Source organism: Lipotes vexillifer, unplaced genomic scaffold, assembly GCF_000442215.2.
Source record: "Lipotes vexillifer unplaced genomic scaffold, Lipotes_vexillifer_v1.1 scaffold661, whole genome shotgun sequence".
Taxonomy (NCBI): domain Eukaryota; kingdom Metazoa; phylum Chordata; class Mammalia; order Artiodactyla; family Lipotidae; genus Lipotes; species Lipotes vexillifer.
This window is the reverse complement of record NW_006796183.1, coordinates 1272393-1292560: the sequence shown is the minus strand read 5'-3', so window position 1 is coordinate 1292560 and position 20168 is coordinate 1272393. Positions and strand designations below refer to the sequence as shown.

At 43.6% G+C, this 20168-nt stretch overlaps 1 protein-coding gene across 3 annotated transcripts in view; it reads right to left on the bottom strand.

Annotated features, from left to right (window-relative positions):
* The window catches only part of RNF220 (ring finger protein 220), a 229704-nt gene that overhangs the window by 195015 nt on the left and 14521 nt on the right, over positions 1 to 20168 (bottom strand). The window contains exon 1 of one of the 3 annotated variants that reach the window (XM_007468273.1): positions 13865 to 13964. The exons of the other annotated variants lie outside the window; for them this stretch is intronic. The gene's annotated coding sequence lies outside the window, so the exon portion shown is untranslated. Of the gene's footprint in view, positions 1 to 13864; positions 13965 to 20168 lie in introns of those variants that run through there. 3 annotated transcript variants of the gene reach the window in all.

Here is a 20168-nt window from a genome sequence, read left to right as displayed (position 1 = left end):
GGAAAGAGCACAAGTTTTTGGCATCAGACAGGTCTGGCTTTGAATCCCAGCTCTGCCACTAACTAGCTGTGTGTTGGTCAATGTCTTAAATCTTCTGAGACTATAAAATGGAGATGATATCTACCTGAAGGGTTGTTGTATAATAAATCTTAAACTTATTTCCCGGTTTCCCTTTTACTTCCTCTATAACAGGCTGGGAACATCAGCCCCAATCCCAGGGTCAGCTTTGACTAAGTCCCTCCATTCTTTGCTATGTCCTCTTCATCTTTCGCCCCTCCCCTCCCTTGCACAACATGTATCTGCTGGAGTAAACTCTTGTCAGTTCCCTGAATACATCAAGCTCTTTCTCCACAGAAACTGTCCAATAGAACTTTCTGCAATGATGAAAAAGTTCCATATTATAGCTGTCCACTATAATAGCCACTAGCCACATGTAGGTAGTCAGCACTTGAATTGTAGCTAGTGGGACCAAGGAGATAAAATTTTAATCTTCCTTAATTTTAATTAATTTAAATTTAAATAGCCCCACAAGGCTAGTGCCTACCATAACTTACAGTTCTAGACTGTAAGTCTTTTTTTTTTTTTTTTAATCCTACCCCTACACACACACTTTTTTTTTTTTTTTTTTGCAGTACGCAGGCCTCTCACTGTTGTGGTCTCTCCCATTGCAGAGCACATGCTCCGGACGCGCAGGCTCAGCGGCCATGGCTCACGGGCCCAGCCGCTCCGCGGCATGTGGGATCCTCCCGGACCGGGACATGAACCCGTGTCCTTTGCATCGGCAGGCGGACTCTCAACCACTGCGCCACCAGGGAAGCCCTAGACTGTAAGTCTTTGCATTTGCTATTTCCTTGCATGGAAATGTATTTCCCCACTCTTCTACTCAGCCTTAAAATCTCAGCTTGAATATCTGTTCTTCCAGGACGCATATCCTGAGACCTTGGACTCAGTTAGGTTTCTTCTTTGTTACCTTCCATAGCATCATCTACCCTTCTCCCATAATATCACTCATCACATTTTTTTTAAATTACTGTTTTGTATTTTCCATTAGGGTGTAAACTTCATTGGTGTTCTTGAGGCCCTACAGACTTCCTCTCTCGGGCATGGATACTTCTTTTCTTCCCTTTGAGTGGACATCCACGGGACCTTAGGATTCAGGCTTTTTCCAAGTTGGGGACTGTTATCTTTGAGGTAAATTCTGCACATTGGAAGCTTTAGGGATTGATTAGGAGTGGTCTTATACCTTTCTAAGGATAAGCTAAAAGTCAGAAACTAAAAAGGAAAGGAATAATAAAATGCCTCATTAAATTAAAAACTTCTATATGCAAAATAAACAACAACAGGGACTTCCCTGGTGGTCCAGAGGTTAAGAATCCGCCTTTCAATGCAGGGGATGTGGGTGCGATCCCTGGTTGGGAAACTGAGATCCCACATGCTAAGGGGCAACTAAGCCCTCATGCCACAACTAGAGAGAAGCCTGCTGCAACAAAGAGCTGCAACAAGGACCCAGTGCAGCCAAAAAAAAAAAAAAACCAACAACAATAACACCCCACCAATGATACAAGACAAATTATAAACTGGAAAAAAAATATACAACATAAATTATAGATTAAAAAGGATTAATAAAAAGAGTACTTAAAATCAGTAAGAGAAAGGTGGACACCACATGGATAAAAGAAATGAACAGGCAGTTCAAAAATGAAGATAAGCCAATCTCAAAAAATATTAAAAACTGTTTAACTTCACTAGTAACTAAATAAATGCAGGTTAAATTAACATAATACCATTTTTGCTTATTAAATTGGCAAAGATTAAAAAGTTTCATCTTAATGTGTTGATAAGAGCATGAAGAAATAAGTAATCTGGCAATAAGCATAAAAATTGAAATATGCACACTTTTAATCCAGTGATTCTACTTTTAGGAATATATACTAAGAAAATGATCAGACACTTGACAAAGGTGAATTTATAAAGATGTTCTCTGTAAGTGTTGTTTATAATACTGAAAAGCTGGAAACGATCTAATTAGACAACCAGAGGTTGGTTAAATAAAATATGATACATCCCTGCAATGGAATACTAAGTAGCTATTAAAAGTGGTGCTATGGATCTATATTTACTGACACAGAACACTATCTATAATAAATGAAAAAGTGAAAAAGAAAGTCACAAGCTAGCATGTTAACATAATCCTACTTTTATAAAATTTTTGTCAATTTACCTATCTACTCATAAAAAGAATCTCGAAGGATATATGCCAAAATATTAATAGTTCTCTCTGGGTAGATGTTTCACTATCTTTCCCTGCTTAAAATTATGGCAACTAGCCAGTCCTCCCCAGGATTCTCTGGCGTAGGGTTTGATGTCCCCTCAAATGGGTCACAGAGGACCTCAGAGATAGCCAGTACTAGGTTTCCTGATTGATGCAGTCGTAGACTCACTGGTAGTCCAGACTACCTATTTTATTCACTGCTGTGTCTTTTGTGCCTATAACTGCCTGGCACATAGTAGGCATTCAATAAATATGTGTTGAATTAATGTATCATATCAGAGCACCAATTCTATTAATGATAAAGCATATTTAAACATTATTTTGATAAATTAAACCCAGAATGCAAAATTCACAAAAAGTTTAGATAATGCAAGATTCCTAAATACGTTGTACTCTCTATTCACCATTACAATGCTGGGGCCAGAAGTTTATTTTCTTCTATCATTTGTGTCCTTTCCCAGAAGAGTCTGAGAAGCAGTGAATAATATCTTTGTGCAAGGCCTTTTCCACTCCCTTCTGAGGCTAGGTATTACAATCTCTAACTCACAGACGAGAAAATGAAGGTTTGGCATTGCTCAAGGTCACACAGCTAAAAAGCAGGGGAATCGGGACCCAAATCCAGGCCCATTTGTCTCCAAAACTCATCTGTGGCTTTGAGAGGTACAAAGTAAGACAATGAAAAGGACACTGCAGGTCTGTGACAGCTAATGTCTGTGCTTTCTAACAAGTCACCACCACTTAGCCCTGAGCTCCCATGTCTAAGAGGTGCTTTTTCTTAACCCTTGGAGAATCCAGAGGATGATTTGTCACCAGGGTTATTAGCATTTCTCCCTGGATATCGACAGCTTGTCTTTGCTCCCTCCAACCAGTGACTGATTTCTTCAAATGCTCGCCAAATACGGCCCAAGTCACCATGGTAAACGTATTGACAGAATCATATTAAAAGCTACTGAGCATTTACAGGGTTGTAAGTTATGCAAGGGAGGAACAAGGTAAGAAACACAGGGAAAGAAAACAGGTTCAATCAGCAGTGACAATTATTTATTTAGAAGCTGCTGGTTGGAACAGTTTTTTAAATATACTTTAATTGCTAATTATGGTTTCTTCAGGAGAGTTGCTTCACCTTAAAGCTAATCATTAATATTTTAGCTGCTCAGCATAGAGACTGTGTACATGCCGTAGACCTACCCAGAGCCGTGTCTATGCAGTTAGCATCCGCTGCTGGCTCTGAAACAGAGTCTACTGCGTCGGTTGGTTTCCTACCCCAAACTCAAAGTCGGCTAGCCCACTTACAAGAGAGCAGATATTTAAGTCCTTATTTCTCTAAAGACTGAGGCTGGTTCAATAAGCAAAATTCTGCTCTAAGCCACCTAGACAACTGACAATTTTTCAAAGGAATGACCTATCTTTTCTAAGTTAATTTACACCTTTTATTGGGGGACATAAGTGTTGCCTTAGGCAAAGTAGAGAATACAGAAGAGTTTGTTTTCAGCTTCTAATTCCCTGGGTACTCCGATGTGAACCTTATAACAAATAAGGTCAGCTTCCAGGCCCGGGAGGTACTGAGGGTAAACAGGCGGGAGGGCGCCGGGGTCCCCATGTGGGAGTATATTTGGTGTAGCCCCGTCTCCCATGTTTCCAACTTCACATGCTTCTCAAGGAGAATCTAATCCTCACCGGAGAGTTGAATCTGTTCATTTGCACGCATCTCATCAGCACCCTGCTTTGTGGAGGGCTGTTTGATGTCCCAAGAAAAAGACTTCGAAGTCTTTTAAAGTCTTTTTGATGTGAACCAGAAAATCACGTTTTGTCGAGAGTGCACTCAACTTGAACCTCAAAAGGTTCAGGACTCAGAAACCACACGGTTCAAGTGGGATTTAAACTGGGCAAAATCACTTCCTTGTCTTCCCCGGCAAGTCCCTCCCCTGGCCTTTGTGCTAACAGTTTCTCTACACTGTTGGGCCTTTTCCCTCTCTCTCTCTCTCTCTCTCTCTCTCTCACACACACACACACACACACACACACACACACACACACCCCCCTTGGCAAGAAAACCTTAAGAGAAAGAAAAAATATATCACCCCCAAAGAGGTGGCTCTCTCCTCTCTGAGGATAAATGCTGTCTCCAGCTCCACCCTGTCCTCAAAGATTCTGAATGGTCATTGCTGCAGTCCCAGAGACCTGGAATGCTCTAGGTGAGGGTGAAATGATCTACAGAGCAAACAGCTATGATTGCATCCTTAAGTGAGGCATTTAACTAGGTACAAGACTAGAGCTCCCTGTGCTCCGTGGAGCTTTTGCAGAGAAAACTGGAAACTTGCTTTGGGGAGCAGCTACTTTGCGTGGAAGGAAGCACATACCTTAGGACTTCACTGTTCCACTTGGAAATGAAGGGACAGGAGATATGACTCCTCCTAAAGTCAAAGAGAAGAACTGAGCTGAGAGAATAATCTAACCCTAACTTTCTCTTTCCAGAGTTCTCTCTTCTTACTTTTCCTCATTAGACTTGAAAATCCAGTTACTCAAGAGCCAGTGAAAGTTTAGATTCACGAGACAGAATCTCAATTGTGAAAAGATCCAAAGTGTTCCTCACACCCTAAGGAGTCTCAGATGCCCTGTCCCCATGGCTGGAACCACATCAAAGCTCCAGTGACCACTGTCTCATGTCCTGCTAACCATAATAGTCACTATTTATTGAGTGGCTACCGCAGATCAGGCACCATGCTATAAATACATTATCCCATTTAATTTGTTCAATAAAACAAAAAGGTGAGTCAGCTCACTCCCATTTTGCAGACATGAAAACTGAGGCTCAAAAAAGTTTAAATGACCTGCCCCAAAGCAGCTCAGCTAATAAGTGCTTGAGCTGTGACTAAAATCCAATCTGTTGAGCATCAAAGTCAGTGGTTCTTGGCTTAACACCATGTTACTCAGCATCTGTTCTGTTGCAGTTTTGGTTTTGTTTTGTTTTGTTTTAAGACACTTAGTGCTTTATAAACTTATTTATTTAGTGTTTATTAAGTACCTACTATGGGAAAGGCATTGTGGATATTTCAAGAAGTGTAAGACAGACATGCTTCCTTCCCCCTCTCTCACTGTGACACTGCAATGGCCTTCTTACAGTGGTCCTCTTTTACTGACACTTACCCTCCTTCGGTCGGTTATTCACATAGCAGCCCGAGCAATCTTTTTAAATGATAAATGACAACACAGTACATCTCCCTGTTTAAACACTCTGCGGCCTCCTGTTGCATCTAGAATAAAATCCAAACTCTCTGTGGCCCTAAAGATTCGCGGAGGTCTAGCCCCTCTCCATTTCATCTCTTGCTGCATCCCCCCAAGTTCACCCCATCCGAGCCCTCAGACCTTCTCTCTGCTCTTTAACTGTGCCAACACACCCTTCTTCCAAACGCTTATGTGGTTGTCACCTGCTCATCACTCATATTTCAATTCAGACATCACCTCCAGATGTATACCAGGCATATTTGACACAGCGTGTCATTTTTTACATTTTTTATCACATAATCAGTCATAAAGCTATTTTCTTGATGAATGCTTTAGTTTTAACGTATGTGATTAAAAATATTAAAGGAATGTTTTATTTTTAGAGATATTCTAGTTTTAGTAAACTATTTACTAGGTGAACTAAAATTTGCACAGACCAAACAAAAATGTCCCACCCCTCAGTTCACAGCTTGTTTCACTGTTCCAAAATTTAAACATAAATAAGAACTCCAAGTGGTCGCAAAGAATGGCAGAATTGAAATAACTCAATTTATGCTTCCTCCTCTTTCTAATTAATGTGCTCTCATTGTTCACTTTGAATCTACTGTTCACATGCAGGAATATGCAGTATCACATGACTTGGATACTGTATATTCCCGCATATGAATACGGATAGAAACTGTGTCCTAAGTGAGCTCAGATGCTTCTGAGCTGTTAGGCACTTACACTTGAAGCGAGTCTGCAGATGTAGTGGCCCACAGTGTAACTGGAAGTTCTCCCAATTCTTCCTTACAGAATACAATATTTATTAAAGAATAAATACTAAAAAAGATGCAAATTTGAAACTTACATATGTATTATTAAAACTCAATAACCACAGCAATTTTTCAGAACTTAGACCAACAAAAGATATTTTCGGGGAGAAATATCTTATAATCAACATTGTTTAAAACTGTCAGCATGTCATGGCATTTAAAAGCAAGCAAACTTTTAGCTGACTGTTGTTTTAAAATTCCTCTACAGAGTAACATAGCACCCTACTCCCCTCACCTGCACACTTCACTCTCTATCATGATAAAAAAAATAAAAAGTGCTGCAATAAGGGGAAACACCAGGTATTATGGGAACAAAAACACGGATGAAGAAGTGAAAAACGAACCAAGGGAGGGGAATTCCAAGAAGGATGAAGTCATCAGTTGTATCCAGTACTACAGAGGATCCCTCCTCTGAACTGGGTGCCAAGGCCAACTGGGCGCAGGGCCTAGAGATCTCCTTCCACTACATGGAAAGGGAAAACCAAGTCCTCCTTCCTCTGGCTGGCAGGTAAACTGATTCAGAGGGGACATTTCTTATACGTGGTCTTAACCATTTCTTACCATCAGTGGCAGAAAGACAGATGTGGACATATATTGAGCCAATGGCAGGTCTGTGTTTTCTAGACCCTAATGCTGCAAAGAACTGCCAATGGCCACCACTAGCCCTCATGGTACATGGAGGAAAGGGACCCCACTTAGAGGATGGCGAGGGATGGAGTCTTCCGGCCTGCTTCTACTTGGCTGCAGTGCCGACGTGAGGGGCAAATCGCATAGAAATGGCCATAAACAGAGCAGGTAAGTGGGAGTCCACATACCCTTCACAACTGTTCTCTGTCCACCCAACCCTGCTCATCTGCAGAAAGCAGCAAGCATCTGACCACCTTTAAGTCTCTTCATTTTTGAAACTCCTTCACCATACAGCTCCTGGACCAGTCTGTACTTTTTGGACGTTGAAACTGAAACAACCATCAGTTAAACTTTTTTACAAACTGATTCAGAAAAGAAAATTAATTTAATAAACAACAACAAGAAATCAGACACTTGTCCAGCAATTGTGACTGTACATCTCATCCCACTTGGCTGTTTGAAAGAAATGGAACCAATTAGTAATTAGTTCTAGAACCAGACGAATCATTCAATTTTATCAATTCATCTCTCTTATATTCAATCTTTAGATGCTAGGCTATGGACCTTTCCCATAAAATAGTCTTCCAAATTGTCTTTTTTAAAATAAATCTTTTAGAATAGTTTTTAGATTTACAGAAAAGTTGCAAAGACAGTACAGAAAGTTCCTATATTCCTCACACTCAGTTTCCCCCATTATTAACATCTTATTTTAGTATGGTACTTTGTCATAACTAACAAGCCAATATTGATACACTATTATTAACCAAAGTCCATACTTTTTATTTGGATTTCTGTAGTTTTTACCTAACGTTCTTTTTCTGCTCCAATACTTCCACATTATCTGTTTTAAATTATAAACCAGATTTTTAAATTATAAAAATAGTACATGTACATGTTAACTATTCAAATACCAGAGAAGAGCATAAAATAAAAAGTACTACTCCTACTTTCCATCTCAGTCATACTCCCCAAAGGAAGCTATTGTCAACAATTACTTTTGCACCCTTTCCAAAGTTCTGCATGCAAATATCAATATAAAGATATATACATATCTTCTTCTCTATACAAAGGGGTCATATACTTCTCTGTACCTTGTTTTACATATAAGCACATATGGCTCTAACTCATTTTTAAAAACCACTACCTAATATTCTATTATACAGAGGTATAATTTATTTGATCAATTTCCTATCAATCTACATTTAGGTTGCTTCTTTTTTTTTCAAATTACAAACAATACTATAAAGTACATACATCTTTAGGTACTCGACCAAATATATGTAGGATAATTTCTTATTGTTGAATCTCATCAAAGGATATTTACGTTTAAAACTTTCATAGGCAAATAGTGCTAACCTGCCCTCCAAAGAGGCTGTACCACTTTACACTCCCACCGATGATGTGTACAGGACCCTGTCTCCCCATACCTTCACCAACAATGGCTGTGTTATCAAACAAAATATGTGTAATTCCTTGAAATGCTTCAAAATTTCCATCGTCTTCCTGCCTCCATCTTCAAGTTTTCTTTCCTTCTTTTTAGCTTTCTGATCACTTTTGGTTTTCTCCCTGCCTCCTCTGTGAAGTCTGTGCTGTACTTTTTCTACTCTTACACTCGGGATTCCCTTCCCTCAATTCTCCGACAGCCCCATTTTTCCTGCTCACAAAGTTCCCACAAAGTTCCCTGCAGCTGACTGTGATTCAGTAAAAAACAGACACTCTTCTGCTCTCCAATCTGCTGGCCCTCCTGAAGCAAGAAAGAATGTTAATAGGGAAACCCGAAAATCTTTAATCTGGGTCCAAATATCAGAAGGAAGAAATGCATCTTGGCATAACTCTGAGGAAAAACATCAAGAAGAATTCTGCATTGTTTCCTTGTTAGAACTGAATCTGTTATTTTTTCCTACATTCCACACCTGGATTTCCTGCCTTTGAATCAATAGTTCTTAATTTGTATTCATTACTCTTTTTTGTGTGTGTGGCTATAATGGGAGTGGAGGCAAAAGTTAAGGTGGAAGGAAAGAAAGGAAAAAAATCCCAAAGTGGTTGACTGAAGAGCAGGAACAAATGGGCAGGAAGGATAGCGGGGAGAGTGCAAAGCCCAGCTCAGGGAAAAAAAAGCCAACTTCTTAAGTCCTCTAAGAAATGTTCTTTACTTTAGCTCCATTACCACTCCCTTCATTCCTGAGCTCTGAAAACAGAATCACAGGGCAGGAACGGCTTGGAGGGAGGGGCATAGTGGAAGGGGGACTGAGAACATCCTATGCCTCTAACTGCACCCCACCCCCACTGCCCCCAACTTCTTATCCAGCGAAGCTCTATGCACCATCAAGAATCAGCTTAATAGAATAAACCACTTAGGGCTGAGGCTCAGGGAAAGTCAAAGAGCCCACAATCTCCTTGCCTATTAAGCTTCTTAGAAGTTAGAATGCTGCTAAAGAAAGTGATATTGTGGCCATGCTACTTAGAAAGAACACAAGGATGCTAAGTTGGGAAGAGGGAGGCCAGTTTGGGGGTTTATGAGCATCAGTCGATCGTTAACTACAGATGATGGGGCAGGGGGTGGATACTGGAGTGGGAGCAAAAGTGGCCCGCCTTGGGCTTCCCTGGTGGCGCAGTGGCTGAGAGTCCGCCTGCCGATGCAGGGGACACGGGTTCGTGCCCCGGTCCGGGAAGATCCCACGTGCCGCGGAGCGGCTGGGCCCGTGAGCCATGGCCGCTGAGCCTGCGCGTCCGGAGCCTGTGCTCCGCAACGGGAGAGGCCACAGCAGTGAGAGGCCCGCGTACCGCAAAAAAAAAAAAAAGTGGCCACGGCCGTGAGAACAGGTGTTCTTGGACGTCTTCAAGTTGAGAGTGAGAAGGGTTTTTGTAGAATGTACGAATGGGATGAGAATCTAGATAGTGAAAAAGGATTTTTTTTCCCCTTAGGATAAAGGGGGAAACACAGTCTTAAGCTTCAGGTAAGTAATTAAATAATAAGAAAAATAAAACAACCTGCAATAGCTCCTTCCTAGCTCAAATTTCCCAATGATTCTAGGCATTCTGCCACTCCCTTATCCTCTCCCCAATATAGCTGGCCCACAGACTTTGCTATTTGAGTGGCTGTTAGGGCAGAGGCCAACAAGTCTAGCCAAGCCCTTTATCCCAAAAGAAAGTCCTGATGGTTCACTGTCCTTTCCAGGGTAAGAGTTCTAGTTATTTCCACCCTATGCCTTTGAGGGCAGTTAAAAAGGGGGGTCACCAGGTGAGTTCTAGTCCTTCTTGCCCCAGCCCCGTTTAACTGGAGCCAAGAAGGAAGGACAACATTGTGGGTACCAGCTCCTTAATATCAATCGGGAATTCTTTTGGCTATAGAAAGACCTGTCACAAACTGTACAAACCCATAAGAGATCAGGTCTCACCAGAGTTCACTGTCCCTGTAATGTTATCAAGAGTAGAGGTTGGGGGTCAGGGGAAGAGCCTGGTTCAAGAGACTTCAGATCTGTGCCCAAGCCCCTGTAATAGTGATTCTAGCTAACTCGTATTAAAGGCTTACTTTGTGCCAGGGCCTGTTCTTAGGACTTTATTTGCATTTTATATGAACACATTTAATCCTTGTAAAAACCCTAGGGGATTGGTACTAGTGCTAATACCACTTTATCCTGAGGAAACTGAGGCACAGGAAGATGAGATGAAGCTGTCCTGTCTCAGAGTTAGGTCTTCTGAATGGTGGTATCTGTAAAGTGCAAAGTATCCCAAAGGCAGGCACTGCACCGTGAGAAGCACTAGGACTTAGCAGACACTAAAGCATCTTCCCCCTTCCATCAAGGGGTACATTTGACAAACTGTTTTTGTTTCATTTTGTTTTGTTTTGTTTTGTTTTAGATCATAACTAGTACATTCCAGGCAGCACTCTAGGTACTGAGAACAGAGATGAATAAGACACAGTCCCCACCTCACAGAACTCACAGTGGAGACAGGGTGACAAAGGCTTGTGAGCGGCCAACAGATTGTGCCTAACAGCTGCTCACTACAGAAGACTTCGCATAAGGACGCAGCCTGACATACATACGTGTGGTACGGAGAACTGTGTCCAGCACAGATGAGCAGATACAAGGATTATTCTTATTCTTATTTCCTCATGAATCTGACCCACAGGCCTCCCTCTCCTGGGGTTTTCCTCCTTCCCATTGACTCTGGAGCCAGACTGCCTGGATTTGAATCTCATCTCTGCTATTTCCTGCTGTTGTGACAATGAGTACAGTGTACTGCTAAAACGCTCTGGGCCTCAGTTTCCTCATCTGTAAAATGGAAATGGCAATACCTATCTCATAGGAATGTTATGAGGATTAAATAAATGATTGCCTGGAAAGCACTCAGAATTGGGCCTGACACCTAGAAAGTGCTCCAAAGGTGTTACTATTCTTATTAGGAGTGGCCTCTGTTCCTGTCTTTGCCCACAGTCATTTCTCTCTCAATAAAAAGACTGAATTTAAATGCATCTGGTGTGGTTAGTTTAAGGAGGATAGGAAGTCTCTGGGACTAAATAGGAGGGGAACGGTTCCCTTGGGAAGTTGGAGGAATAACCCTGGAACTTGTTAATTAAGATCTTGTTAATGAATCTGCTTGTTAATGGTCTATTAAATAATCACACGGTGAAGTTTACCACACAAGTAAAGCCTTTTTCAAATGCTTGCTCTTTCCAATCCTCCTGGCCCAGGTCTGACTTCTAAAGCTCTCCCCTAAGGGAAGGCCCTTCCAAATCCTTCCATATCTGACAAGGGCCTCTTCATCTTGTCCTACTCGCCCGTAGTAGAGCGTGGCTATTCTCACAGCCTAGGAAAGGTCTCCAGGGCAGAAAGCCCTCTTCACCTTGATTCTGCCTATCATTCCTTAGGCCGAAGCATTATGCCTCTGAGCCAAAACATTTCCCTCCTCGAAGTAGGATTAGAGTCACTGGCCCTGGAAACCAAAAAATAAAGATGCTCTGAACTTTGCTGAGAAGAAAGGCAGAGGGTACATTCCTTTCAGTGGGAATCTGGCAAGATAAAATTTCAGCTGAGATGTTACAGATCTGTTATAGAAAGGGGCCTGCCAACCTACGTTCACAAAAAGTCTACACAACTTTTGTCCCAAACTGCCTAGGAAAATAAACAGCTGCAGCCAGTGTCAGGGAATGCAGCCTCTCTTATGGAGCCAACTTCAAGGATGAAACAGCATGTAAGAGGGCTCCCTCTAGGTTGAACACTCAGGTATTTCATAAACTATTTTAGTCTCCTAAGACCATTTTACTCTTTAGACAGATGTTCTTGGAAGGGGATATATATATATATATATATAGTGTGTTCTTTATATGGTTACTTTTAGATAACCAAAACACATCTGTATTATCTTTTCTGATTCAAGAACCCTATAAGGCAGGGCAAAGATTATCTGCCACTTCCCGTTTTATACATGAGGAGCTGGGGCTCAGAGAAACAAAGCAACTTACCCAAAGTTACACAACTAGCAAATAACAAGTCAGAGCTTCTGGCTCTATATTCCTGCCCCATCACTGAGCTGTACCCAACGCCTCTATTCCTTGTCATCACTTCCCACTTGTAAATGTGCCACGAGGTGCCCAGCCCTTGGTGGATCCTGTGTGGTCCTTCAGACTAGGTCAAAGTGGGTAGAGCCAGCTGGCAACACTCAGCATAACCTGGCCCAGGAAACAGTGATCCTGGGTTCCCTTACTCTCCCAACAAGTGTTTATTGAGCCAGGTACTACACGAGGAGAAATACTGCACAGAGTCACACAGGGGACAGACATGGGCCCTTGGAGGTGGGACAATTAAGCAAATAGTTACAATACAAAGTGATGAGTGTTTAAGAAGGGGCAAGTACGCTGAGAAAAGAACACCACCCCAAGTCCATTAGCAAGGTTGACAAGAGCAACCACTAGCGTACAGGTGTCTGCAGCCACCCGAACCTTGAACCAGGCCCCTATTCGCGGCTCATTTAACCTCCTGCCCACTGGCAGCTGCCCCCAGAAGGGATAAGGCTTGAAGCAGAGAGCCAGCCTGCAGGTGCTGGTGACCGATTCTGACACTGTGAGATTCCTCTAACCCTTCTTTCTTTCCAAATGAGCATTCCATCAACAGAAGCTTCAGGGGGAAGAGAAGGGAGGAGGCTGGAAAAAAATACTCTCCAGCCCCTTCTTGGCACTATAACAGCAGTGAGAAGACAAGCTGGCTGGAGCCCAAGTGCTCACCGGCCTCCCTCACGTCTGGCTAAGCACCATGAACCCCTCCGCTGGGCCACGTCAATTACAATGCTGCACCAAGAAAGGGGAGGTCTGCGCCAGTACAGTCAGCTGATTGGCAATAAGGGAGGGAGAGGGCAACAACACGCGGAGGAGTGAAGGCAATGCGGGGAAGGAGAGGCAGCTGGCCAGATCCCACCCATGACAGGAGACCGGAGAAGGTACTGCTGTGGGCAAGCCCTGAGCCTTCACCCTTACCAGCCCCGGGCTCCTCAGTGGAGTCCCAGCCTCTCCCTCTCCACTGTCTGGTCCTGACTCCCCTTCCTCCAAAGCCATACTCCTCTGCCAGAGCTTGCCTCTGAGACTCTCACCCTGGAGGAGGGGGTCATAAACTTTAAGGAGCGTAAACTTTAAGGAGAACCACCTGCTTGCTCAATATGCAGATTTCCAGGCCACATTCCCTGTGATTCTGATTAGGAGGTCTGGTGTGGGCCCTGGGAATATGCATTATAAATAACATTCTCCCCCATCCCCAACCCACCCCCTCCGCCACCACAACTACAAGTGATCAGGGATGCTGGTGGTCCTTAGATCACATTTTGAGACACCAGCCTTGGGGATCACTCCCTCTCCTGAAATCCCAGAGCCCTATCTGTCTGTCATCTTACATCATCGTTTCTTTTTCTCATGTACATCCTAACTACTCACCTTAACCATAAGGCCCTCAAGAAGAGGAAGTATCATCTCCTAACTCTTTGACTCCCCCACAAACACCGCAGAGCCCAGGGCTCTACACACAGGAGCTCAGGAAATGCTGTGCATGGAGAGCGATGACAGTGGCGATAAGAGGCCGGGGGAAGGAAAACCACAGCAGAGACGGCGGAGTCCCGAGGCCCCGGCTGGAAGGAACTGTTTTTAGGACGCCTACATGAGCCAGGCTGGGACAACAGTTGGCTCTGCCTTCTTTTTTCTCCTTCTTCGGTAGTCTTCGCACTACACTCCTAGCCTCCCTCGTGCAAGTCAAGTCTGTGCAATGCACCTCCCATAGGAAACTTTGCCAGGAAATCCTGCCAAGAATCCTGGGTGCGATGTGGCTTAGTTTAACGGCCAGGAAGTACTCTAGATCCTGAGATCCATCAGGTCTCCACGCAGGGCAAAGCACACAGCTGAGCATGAACTTTAGTATAAAGCTTAGGGCATTTAATCTATCCCACTAAACATCAGCGGGATCATGGTCCTCCTGCATTCAGCAAATATCTCCTGAGTGTCTACTCCATCCCAAGCATGGTTCTGAGTGCTCACGGGTCTTATGATAACATATGTCATCAGAAAGTATTTTATAGTGACTGATCTTTAGAGAGTTACTTTAAAAGCAAGACGCTACGTGATACTGGGCCTCAGAACCATATAAGCACCAAATGGACATTCTCAAGAATGCCTGGCTATAGGATGAAATATAATAGAGACTCAAGGTCAGGTCTGAGGCCCTGGTAGAGAGAAATTCTATTCTTACTCACCATCATGAGCAATCCTTGGAAGCTCCGGAGTTCTTTTTTCCGCATTCAGATGCCATACTTGGTCCAGAAGAGCAAACTGCCACACCTAGCCTCTTTGAATATGTAACTCCTTGATTTTCAGATATCAGCTTAAAGGTCACTCCCTCCAGAAAGCTATCCCTGACTCACAGACAAGATAGGTGCTCCTGCTTCTAACCCCATGGTATTTTATATTTCCCCTATTAGAGTACTTTTCACAACATCCTGCAACTGCTTGTTAAGCTTTCAGCTCCAGTAAGGCAGCAACTCTAATCTGTCTTGCTCATCATAGTATCCCCAGCACCCAGCACAGTGTCTGGAAGGACACAAGTACTTAGGAAATACTGGTTGAATGATTAAATGAATTGATGAGTGTATCATACTTTCTATCAGGTTGGAAACTGAACCATGCCTCCTGTACTCTGCTGCAGTTTTACCCACGATGCCACCAAAAAACACCCAAGATGAAACAGCACCCTTCCTTCTGCAGTATCAGTATTTTATAGATGTCGATCGGAGGCTCACAGGATCACCCCAGTACAGATTCCAGGAGGCATTTCCCATGATCTGAGATGGACACAACACTCCAAAGTCAATGTAATGTCACCAAGAGCCTGAGAGTTATACCAGCCAAAGCCACAATGCCAGCCATCACAGACTGGATGGTAAGATCTCTTTCAAGTCATTCAACTTCCAGAGACCCAGCTTTTTCATGAAGAAGATATTAGGTCCTTCAGCAGCAGGCACTCTCTTTGAATAAAGAAACAACAACCATAAAAAGCTACCCACGCCATGATGGGAAACTGGAAGAGGAGGGCAGTATTTGCAAGGAGGCACCTCAGCAGTTAGGAAAGGGTTAAGAGCACATGTCTGTCTGGGACCTCTTACCCGTAAATCAGCCTTGACTGCTGCTCAGGCTGAATGAAGCCCCACCAGGTTGGCCTGTCAGGAAGGAAGCCCATGCGTCCAGACTTTTGTTGTTCTAAGGATTTTTTTTTTTTTTTTTTTTTAATTTTACTGCTCAGGAAGGAAGCTGAAGCCTAGGCCCTAACTGCAGTAAGGTTTTTTTTTTTTTTTTTTTTTTAATTTTACTGCTCAGGAAGGAAGCTGAAGCCTAGGCCCTAACTGCAGTCCTGCTGATTACTTACCCTCGCATGCGCTGCTGCCTTTACCTCCCTATCTACCTCTCAGACCCAACTCTTTCCTTTCCTAGAGTTCCTTCCTATGACTGTGGCATTTGGGCCTAAATCCCAGACTTTCCACCCTTCTTTAAAAACTCAAAATTAAGAATGTTCATTGTTTCCCTTCCTACAGCCCATACGTTTCTGTGTCTGTGTGGAAAGGACTGGGGACTGGGAGAGAGGAGTAGGTGCTCTATGATCTACAGAGACATTTTGCCCCCCCAGAGTGACTTGAACCCCTTCTCTTAAATGGAGGCATGAAGGAACGGATGGGGATTGAGGTATCAGACAACTGGCCTCCAATGGCTATTTCTGCTATGTATATATGTGAAGAGAAACCTATATTTAAATAACAGACTCAAATCCAAGGTCCTCAGGCAGAGGGTCAGTGTTTCCCACTCCCATCCTCCTACTCCCCACCTCTCCTACTGATGTACAGTCATTCTCTGGTGTTCCCAAGCCCCCTGGGGTTTTCTTTCTACAAAGAGAAAAACACTGAGTTTATTTGTGTGCTCAGGGTAATGGACAGCCCTCTTGTACTCCTAGGAGAATGCACACAGACACTATGGAAGAGGCCTATCCCCGCCCAACCCTGCCCTCCCCTTCCCCTGCTAATCTCTCCCCAGCAGCCCCCTGCCCCCCCGGGCTCAGTCCTGCTGCTGTATTTCTCTCCTGACCTACAAGGCCTCTTCAAGCCCCTTCCTAAGCCTCCCCCAAGCAGAGACAATCCATCATGCTGTGGGACTGTGACACACACAGATGGGGGAAGGTTCACAGATTTCTCTCACATAGGCAAGAGGGGAAAAGTGCCTGTATAACTTAAAATCTGAGGACATACTAGAAACTCCGGGACTCTGAATTCTAATACTAGTCAAATACCATTAAAGCAAATCCTATTTTATATGGCCCAAATTTCTAGCACACACAAATTCTAATGGCCCATTTATTTCTAATAATATCTGATAATACAAAATTCCAGAATAAGAAAATATGATGAGATTCAGATTCTCTAACCTGGGCCACTGCCTAGATATCTAATCCTAGTCAAGTCCCTTCCTGACTCAGAGACTCAGTTTCTTTAACTATAATATTACCTTGCTTCTTAACAAAATGAAGGAAGAGAGAGGTCAGAGGGCCACCAGGGCTAATCCTGGTGGATGGATAATAATGCAGGGAGGTGAAGCAGCTGCTATCACAGAAAAGGGCTCTGAGCCTTTCTCCCTCCCTCTTCCACATCGCCATAAGGCATGAGTGCATGAAAGGATCCTACATACATGCTAGTCAGTAATGACCCTGTGTTTGTCTACATCAGTGCTTCTAACAAGGAAGATTATACCACCAGATTGTCCTTGAAAATAGTAATAGTCATTATGTATTGCACACTTAGTATGTGTGAGGAACTGTTCTAAGCATTATCAGTGTGCTTAATCTCATCCAGCCCTTCACAACAACCCTTTTAGGTTGTGTAATTCCCACTTTACAGATGAGAGTACTGAGGCCCAGAGAGGTTAAGCAATTTGCCCAAGGTCACAGAGCAAGTAAACTAAAGGGTCATGATTTTACTCCAGAGGCTGAACTCATAGCCACTATGTTATATTGCCTCCCCACCTTTGACATGAAACACCTTCAAGTTGAGGCTCAAAGGGGCAAATACAGTATTTATCCCTCTAACAGGTATTTATTATGCTAGGCCATTCTGACTCAGTGTACATCAAACTCTGAAAAGCAAGGTCAGGTGAGAGCAATACAGGATCAGCTAGCACCTAAATGGAAATCATATACCTGAAAATAAAGCAAAGGTCTCTCCAGGGCTGGCCCTTGCCCACTCCCTACAGCTTTCTGACTGTCTGCTGCTCTAAGACGGATGCAAAGCCATAAGTCTCAGCCTGCAAATGAATTTCAGTGGAAAAAGACAACCCTCATCTGGTGAGTCACACTAAGGCTTACCGGGCTTGATTTCTCATGAGACTGTACCAAGAGGTTCCTTCTTTACTCATGCAGCTCTAGACTTTCCTAAAGCTCCGTGTCTGCTGAACAGAATGTACTGGATGCAGCACCATGTCTCCCCCCAGAAACACAACTTTCGTTTCCTCTAGGTCATCTTCACTCAGAACACATTCCACAGAGAAAATTGCCAGTCAAATGTCTGAACTGCCAGATGGTTGTATGTGTCTACAAAACTCCTTCATCACTTGTCTGGTTCCAGCTGCAACCAGGATCTAGGTAGAAACTTTTTTCCTAAAATACACACCCAAAGAAGATCTATTTTTGTAGACTCCATGATAGGTGATGTAATGCTGTGGGAAAACATTTGGGTAGGGGATAGACTCCAACCTTAGGTTTCTAGAGAGTTAGGAGAGAAAAGCAAATTTTAAATTACTTTTTAAGTTATGAAAGTTTTTTAACCAAAATAACAATAAATCTGTATTTGAGAAAGGTAATTGCACACCTCTTAAAAAACTCCCTCCCTACCTCCTCATCAAAACTCAAGGTATATAAATTATTCCTTTCTTTCCTCAAACCATCTACACCTTTGGGATAGCACAGTTTTATGGATACTATCCAGGGCAAGGCTGAAGAGTGGCAAATTGATGAAAACTTAAAGTAAAAATTAGATTATAATCACTACCATCAATTTATTCAATACTCAACTAACACTTATTGAACGCTTTGCTGTGATTGGTACTGATTTAGTGCTAAAATTTTTTTTAACACTGAAACTAAAATGTGATTGAGATAATAGAAAAGTCTGATCCATTGGGTAAGGCTGGAAGGGCATGAATTACTCCTGTTTGCTTAGCATCTACCAGGTTCACTGATTCATACTACAGCCTCTCATTTCTCCAGGCCTAAACCCATAGCCCCAACTCAGGATCTCTTCCTGGAAAAGGCACAACAGAGTGATAAGTAGGTGAAAGTTCCTTTGCAGAAAATTCTCCTCCTTGCCCCAAAGAGATATTTAGAAATTTCCACTCTGTAGCACACACTTTGAGGTTCCAAAGGATAAAAACACACTCTTTTCAACCACAAATGCCACAACTTAAATAGCATTTAAAAAAAATTTTAAGGCATTTTAGCTGCTATGTAGCAGTACGTCATCCTTAGGTCTGCAGCTCATCTCTCTTTAGGAGGGGTAAAATGGCACTGGGAACTGTTGCCGAGCTGTGTGAAGAGAATATTTAAATGCAAAAATTATTGTTATTTTGGTGTTAAATTCGTGTGGGTTTTACAATAAAATGTAACATCACTCCGAATCTCAAGTATTTATAAAGAGTACATTCCAACATGTGTTCTGATATTTTTTGACCAGAGGGATGTGGTTAAAAAGAGTTAAAAATATGAAAATCCATCATAAAAATATAACTCTATTAAGTGTATTGTCACTCCAAATCCCGAGTATTTACAAAGACTCTATTTCAAAGTGTGCCAATATTTATTAACCAGATGGGTGTAGTTAATAAGGGTTAAAAATAAGAAAAAACAATATAAAAATATAATTCTATTTTTTAGTTTCCTCTTCCCTGCCTAATGAGGAAAAGGGGTGGGGAGGGAAAGCAACTTTTGTTATTTGGATACAATGTGTGTTTTTTGTTTTCAAACAAAAAAGGGCCACCAAATAATCAACCTGGGGCCACTGACCGGAAGGCAGCCCCGGAAAACTTCCCGTGGGAAGAGTTCCAGAAATTGCCCGGACATTAACGAGCCCCGCTGTGCTGGCTGCGAGCCTCACATGGTCAGAGGTGACCGCGACTCGCCTCGCCCGAATACCAGCCATCCTGCCGATTCACGAACCCCGGGACTTGGGAAACATTCCCCGGACTTGAAAAGCAAGACGGACGGGGAAAACGTTTCGAACCTACGTGAGAAACCTCAAAGTCCTCGGATGCCGGTGGCGATGCCAGATCCAGATGCGCGCGTGCACACGTCCATGCCCCCGGCTCGACGCGCCCCGGCGCCCTCCGCGCTCCCTCCTCCCACTCCCGCCTCCCCACAGCCTCTCCCCCCAAGCCCCCTCCCCGCTCAGTGTCCCCTAGCCTCTCCACTCCGCTACCCGCCCATCTACACCTCCCGCCGGGTCCCCCGATCGCCCGGACCTCCGCGTGGGCGCGCCCCCTCCTCGGCCACAACCCCTCCCACCCCCTCACCCCGACCCCATCTCTCTGCGGCTCGGACGACGTACAGGAAACCGGCCCAGGGCTCGGTTCTCAGTGCGACCTGGGGGCGCTGGGCGTGGAGGGCGGGGCGGGGGTGGGGGACCAGGCAGCCCTCGGGTCCCGGCCGCGGGCGGCGGCGGGG